Source organism: Pongo pygmaeus, chromosome 4 (assembly GCF_028885625.2).
Source record: "Pongo pygmaeus isolate AG05252 chromosome 4, NHGRI_mPonPyg2-v2.0_pri, whole genome shotgun sequence".
NCBI lineage: Eukaryota > Metazoa > Chordata > Mammalia > Primates > Hominidae > Pongo > Pongo pygmaeus.
In genome coordinates this window covers 183,379,360-183,385,936 of record NC_072377.2, presented here as the reverse complement: position 1 = coordinate 183,385,936, position 6,577 = coordinate 183,379,360, and the positions used below count along the sequence as shown (strand labels likewise).

General features: G+C 46.1%; 1 long non-coding RNA gene across 1 annotated transcript; it reads right to left on the bottom strand.

The window, feature by feature from the left end:
• Positions 1–1,215: 1,215 nt before the first annotated feature.
• On the bottom strand, positions 1,216–4,197 carry LOC129036460 (uncharacterized). Its single transcript, XR_008502564.1, has 3 exons — positions 4,081–4,197; positions 3,323–3,480; positions 1,216–1,319 (listed from the first exon to the last, which is right to left on the bottom strand). It is a non-coding gene; the product is annotated as an uncharacterized LOC129036460 (long non-coding RNA).
• Positions 4,198–6,577: the final 2,380 nt, after the last annotated feature.

Below are 6,577 nucleotides of genomic sequence, written 5' to 3'. Positions count from 1 at the left end.
GCAGTGAGCTGAGATCGTGCCATTGCACTCCAGCTGGGTGACAAGAGCAAAACTCCATCTCAAAAAATAAATAAATAAATAAATAAATAAAAAAAATAAAAAATAAGTAGATGACTTGAGCCCAGAATCCCAGCTACTTGGGAGACTGAAGCGAGAAGATTGCTTGAGGACAGGCGTTCAAGATCAGCCTGGTCAACATAGCGAGACCCTGTCTCTACGAAACTTTTTTTTTAAAAATTAGCCCAGCATGGTGGCACATACCTGTAGTTCCAGCTGCTCAGGAGGCTGAGGCAGGAGGGTTGCTTGAACCCAGGAATTTCAGACTGTAATGAGCTATGATCACGCCAATACACTCCACCCTGGGAAACAGAGTGAGATCCCATCTCTGAAAAATATTAAAAGGTAGATGGACACTAGTAAATATTGAAAGAAATTCCCAGGGAAAAAGTATTGTATTATAGCATATTGTTTTCTCAGGTTCTTTATGGTATAAGGAGGCAGTTCACATTCCAGGCCAGCGGTGAGTAAACTCATGCTCAAAGAGCCAGAGACTAAATATTGTAGGCTTTGCTGGCCACAAAGTCTCTGTCATAACTAATCAGTTCCACCTTTGTAATACAAAAGCAGCAGATGATGTACAAATGAATATGCATGACGATATATTTTTATCTTTTTTACTTTTTGCAAATCTTCAATACAGATAGGGTCTCACTATGTTGCCCAGGCTGGTCTCGAACTCCTGGGCACAAGTGATCCTCCCACCTCGGCCTCCCAAAGTGCTGGAATTACAGATGTGAGCCACTGTGCCCAGCCATCATGACTATATTCTAATAAAACTTTAAAAACATCTGGCCTGCCAGTAGGCAGCACTTTATGGATCCCTGATGTAGCCATCACACCTGCGCTATACCCACGGGAGGAGGGCAAAGAACAGAAATGTACACCCTCTCCATTTAGGAACATTTCTACTTACTTGTTATTCCCTGGAACTACTTACAAGGCCTTACCAATCTGCAAGAGTCAGAGACATACAATCTTTCAGCTAAGTGACTAGCAGCAGCTAACTACTGGGTAGGAGAACTACTACTGAGGAAAAAGGGGAGATTAGACATTAGGACTTTAGAAGTCTCCCTATCAGTTAGCTAATTTTACAAGAGTGTGTATAACACCCCAAAACTCAGTTGCCCACAGTAAGCCTTTATTTCTCACTCACATGTCTGCAGTCTGGCTGCGTTTGGCTGATCTTGGAGAGGCCCAGCTGGGTTTGAGTCCAAGCTGGGTTTTGGGTCTACGCCGGCTTCATGAGTGTCTCCTCCTCCCTGGGCCAGTACGTATCCAAGGCATATTTCGGTTGAGGTGAAAGGCAGGAGTGTAACAGGGGCAAGAGAAACACGCAAAACACTGTAAGGCTTAGGCAGCGGCCCACCGTCACTCCTACCTACATTTCATTGGCCAAGTGACATGGTTGAGGCCTGTACCAATAGAGCAGGGCATTATCCTCTTCCCATGGACATTGATAGAGAAGGAGTGAATATTTAGTAAACAATAATGTAATCCACCATACTCTTCCTCAACTAACAAAGGTGATTAAACATACTTATATCCACAGGATAACACTGGTTTTTCCTGAATCCCTACGGCGTGCATGCACACAACATAAGTGCACATGCACACACACACACACACACACGCAAACAATAACAGAAAGCAGAAGATTACATATTCTAAAATTAAAAATATTAGATTACCATCACAACACTCCTCTATAGCTCCTACATAACTAGTAATACTTTTCCTAGATTCATTTTACATTGAAATAAAGTGAGAACAGGTACTTTTATTAAATAATCAAACCCACTTATGTTGATTTAGTTTCTTTCTTTTCTTTTTTTGAGATGGAATTTCGCTCTTGTTGCCCAGGCTGGAGTGCAATGGCACAATCTTGGCTCACTGCAACCTCCGCCTCCTGGGTTCAAGTAATTCTCCTGCCTCAGCCTCCCAAGTAGCTGGGATTACAGGCATGCGCCACCACACCCGGCTAATTTTGTGCTTTCAGTAGAGACGGGGTTTCTCCATTTTGGTCAGGCTGGTATCAAACTCCCAACCTTAGGTGATCTGCCCACCTTGGCCTCCCAAAGTGCTGGGATTACAGGCATGAGCCATCGCACCCGGCCCAATATAGTTTCTTTTCTTAAGTCTCTCCAGTCACCTTTCCCTAGGCTTGAGGATTGGCATAGCAGGACAGAAGTTACGAGAACAACGCAGGCCCTGAAGAGAGGGCTCCTCTCCTTCAAGCTGTGGGGCATGTAAGGACATGGAGACGAGGACCCGCAGTAACAGAGTTCTTGGCTGAATTTCTTAAATAAGAAAGCATTTCTTATTTAGGGAAAATAAGATGAAGGTGCACAATACTGCTTCATATCAAGGGTGGTGATGGAGCAGGGCCCACCCTGCACTAGATCCAGCCAGCTCTCCACTTGTTCTAATTGGAAGCCTGTGCCCCATGGTAGCAGATGTTTCCCAGCTCTTCCAGCCACATTCCCCACAAAGTACTCTCTACCCTACAGGAAGGAGAACAGAAAGGACGGGAAGTGAGCTATTGGCTGTCAGAACACAAAGGCAGCTGCAACCTAGTTGAGGAGATCAGAAAGACCTATGTGATCCCCACCCAGCTAGAAAATGCTTGGTAGAGCAGGAGCTACCAAGCTCCCTTTCACTGAGCTTCCTCCACTATCCCCTGAAATATCCTCTTCCTACCTCTCAGATTGCCACCCTTTCCCCATATGTGTCTGACAGCCTAAGTTTCCTGTGACTCAGCTCACAACATGACACTACCCCCGCCCTCCTTCTCAGCTACTTAAAAAGGCAAAGATTTTAAGAGTCAGGTGGAAAAATATGCATCAACCCCAGCTGTAAGGATGAAGAAGCAAGCCAATGCTCCCATCACCCTTGCAATATCATGCATTACCATGATCCCTTCCCCTTCATTCACCATCACACACACACACATACACACACACACGCTGGGAGGGGCTGCAACCACTACCCCCTTGTCAGTCCCCAAAGGACCCACAAACCACCCCTGTCTTAGGCTCTGGCACACTGTCACTCCTACCCACATGTCTGATTATAGGCACATCATCACAGCTGCTCTCAGTGAACAAGTTCATGTACACACACGTCTCCATCGCCTCCTGTCTGGGAGTAAAGCTCTCTAGGGATCCTTCTGCTCATCTACATGCCTTATAACTGACCCCCAGGGTTGCTGTTCCAAATGTACTACGCCCCCAAATAGTAAACATGTTCTCTTCCCTGCTCTCACCTTTTCTCCCAGCAAGTCACCTCTGGTACCCTTCCTGATATTAGAGATGTTGTCCCTGTTCCAACGTCATGTCTCCAGTGCAGAAAAGGGCTTTTCAGGTCACCTTTGATGACCCCCAGACAGCCACCTGGTGTTCCTCCTTGAATCGAGGAATTTGCCTGCAGCAGCATGAAGGGGAATGAAAGAGTGAGGTGAGATTGGCAGGCTGCAGGTTTCCCACGTATGACTCAACTAATCCCCAACCCTAAATTACAGGCTGGTGTGTAAAGCCTTCACCATGAAGGCCCGTGGCAAATATTTAGATTGGTTTTAAGTAATCAAAGAATTGTTCATAGGAAGGCATAATAATTATATATATGTTCTCAGGATGAGTGGATAGCTGCTAGATTTTCTTTCTTTTTTTAGATTGAGAGATATAATACATATACAAAAAGAGCAAATTAAAATATATGATAGAAAGCAGGGCTCAACAAACTTCTTCTGTAACTAGCTAGATAATAAATACTTTCATCTTTGGCGGGCCATACATTCTGTCATAACTATTCGCTTCTGCCACTGTAGTGGGAAGCAGCTATAGACAATAGGTAAGTGAATGGGTATGGCTGTACTCCAGTAAGACTTCACTTACAAAAACAGTCAGCAGGCCAGATTTGGCCTGTCTGGCCATAGCTTTCCCATAGTGTCTTAGTCCATTTGTGATGCTATAAGAAAATACCACAGACTAGGTAATTTACAAATAACAGAAATTTATTTCTCACCATTCTGGAGGTTGGAAAGTCCAAGATCAAAGTACTGGCAGGTTGGGTATGCCTGGTGTGGACCTGGTCTCTGCTTTCAAGATGGCGGCATGGACACTGTTCTTTTCAGAAGTGAGAAAAGCTGCATCTTCACATGATACAACAGGTAGAAGGGGTGAACTCATCCCCTCAAGCCCTTTAATAAGGCACTAATCTATTCATGAGAGCACAGCCCTCTTGCCTAATCACCTCCTAAAGGCTCCACCTTTTCATACTGTTGCATTGGGGATTAAGTTTCAACATGAACTTTGAAGGAGACAAAAACTTTCAAACCATAGCACATAGAGTTGAAAACTCACAAAGCAAATACAAAAGCAATCACTAAGTCAAGAAAGAGAACACGGCAAGTACTCACAGGCCTTAGACGTAAGAATAGTAGAATTCCAGAGAAGGTTGGATGCTCAACTCCAGTAGGTTTGCTATGCCAAAGTCAGGATCCTAATTGGGAAGGAATAGGAGCCTGACACTGGAAATAGGGATATCTGTGTTGATGCGCTAAAAAACCTTGCATTCTTAGATTGCTCTGAACCTCCTGGGTCTGCAGAAGTGGCCCGTTCTTCCCTGTTAAAGGTCAGTGCTGCTTCCATGCTTGAAGATGTAAAGAAGATCTGGAGGCTTCCGCTTTAAAGGAAAGCATGCACCCTTCTCAGGATCAATCCCCTCTTCCCCAGTCCCAAGACCAGTAACTAGGGTCAAGGTACAATGTAATCTGGCCAGGCAAGTGCTGGGCCTCTTAAGGGAAGGAAAGAACCGTAGGCAAAGGAACTGCAGGACCTTGCCAACAAATACTTGCAGGACAGTTCTGCAGATGGCCTTGGACCAACCCAGTTCTCTCCTCTTTCTTACTTGCAGTTCTCAAGAAAAACCATAGACTGTGCTGGGAACACAACAATGTGAGATAAGGAGAAGCTGGCTGGAAAGACCTGGGCTCTATTCCAGACCCCCCTACCCCAGAAACAGGATGTCCTTCAATGCCTTATTCCAGTGCGTCACATTGCCCTGGGGCATAAAACTCAGGATGCACTTTCTTCCATGGCCCTTTGGCTGCAGTCCAAGTGGAGCACACACACCACAGCAAGGCTCCAATCCAACCTTAGGTGGCTTTCCTGAGCCCTGGGGATTAGATTCCAATGAATCCTAGGCTTCCATTGTCCCTTGCTGCCTATGAGTAAGTAACAAACCCTCTTCATGTAACTTATATGTGGGTGTTCTGTCTCACCAGATTCAGACAGTGTGGTAACTAGAGCACAGTGAACCTGCTTCACAGCACTGGCAGGAGCTGAAAGAGGAAACATGGGCTGGATCCCAAAGGTGCTCATCGAGAGCTGTGCAACAGAAGCCTGGGAGGGCGAGTTTATTGATACGGGAGCCCTCTGCCATGACACAGGATCTAACACCTAGGCAGGTCCCCTGAGAGACAAAGCTAATGTGCTGCTACAGATGAAGCCTGGGGAAAGAGCCACTCACCCTGCAGGAAGTGAAAATGCTGGAAACTCTGTGGAAAATGGCAGATGAGGGAACCATAAGACCTAGAATGAGACATGCTAGAGGGGATGTACTCTACAAGGCCAGAAAACTCATCAGCTGACTCTGCCTTGTGAGAGGGCCTAGAAGAGGCTCCATCCTCCAAGGAGATAAGGAAAGTGCTGATGAGAGGGTCACCAGCATCATCGAGAAGCTCAGTAGGGGCCATCCTCTGAGGCCAGCCACGACCATAGGAAAAGCTACTCTGGATTGAGGCCCAGAGCAGGAAATGGCTATGGAGCAGGTCTCAGCTTTGGTGTACACAGCCCTGTCCCTTGGGCTATAAAATCTGGAAGACCCTACAGTATTAGAGATATCTGTGATGGGGCAAAAACACCATGAGGAGAGTCTGTGCTTTGTTTTCCCACAATTCTACACTCTGTGGGTCGAGAGGTCTTAGGTCTCAGAAGAACAATGCAGAAAGACACAGAAAATGTCCCATTAAACTTTAAGCTACAGCTGACCTGTTGCCCATTCATTTGAGCGTCTTGTGCCAAGAAATTACAAGGCAAGAAAAAGAGTCAGAATTCTGCCAGAGGTGACTAACCCTGATGATCAGGAGGAGGCCGGACTGTTATTACACCATGGGGATGCGAAGGATAAGTGAGACACTGAGCAACCCATTCGGGTGATCTTGGTACCCTCTTTCCCAGCCTTTGTTTTTTTTTGTTTTTTTTTTGAGACAGAGTCTCGCCCTGTCGCCCAGGCTGGAGTGCAATGGGGCAATCTCAACTCACTGCAACCTCCGCTTCCTAAATTCAAGCGATTCTTCTGCCTCAGCCTCCCGAGTACCTGGGATTACAGGTGCGTGCCACTATGCCCGGCTAATTTTTTGTATCTTTAGTAGAGATGGGGTTTCACCATGTTGGCCAGGCTGGTCTTGAACTCCTGAGCTCGTGATCTGCCTGCCTTGGCCTCCCAAAGTGCTCGGATT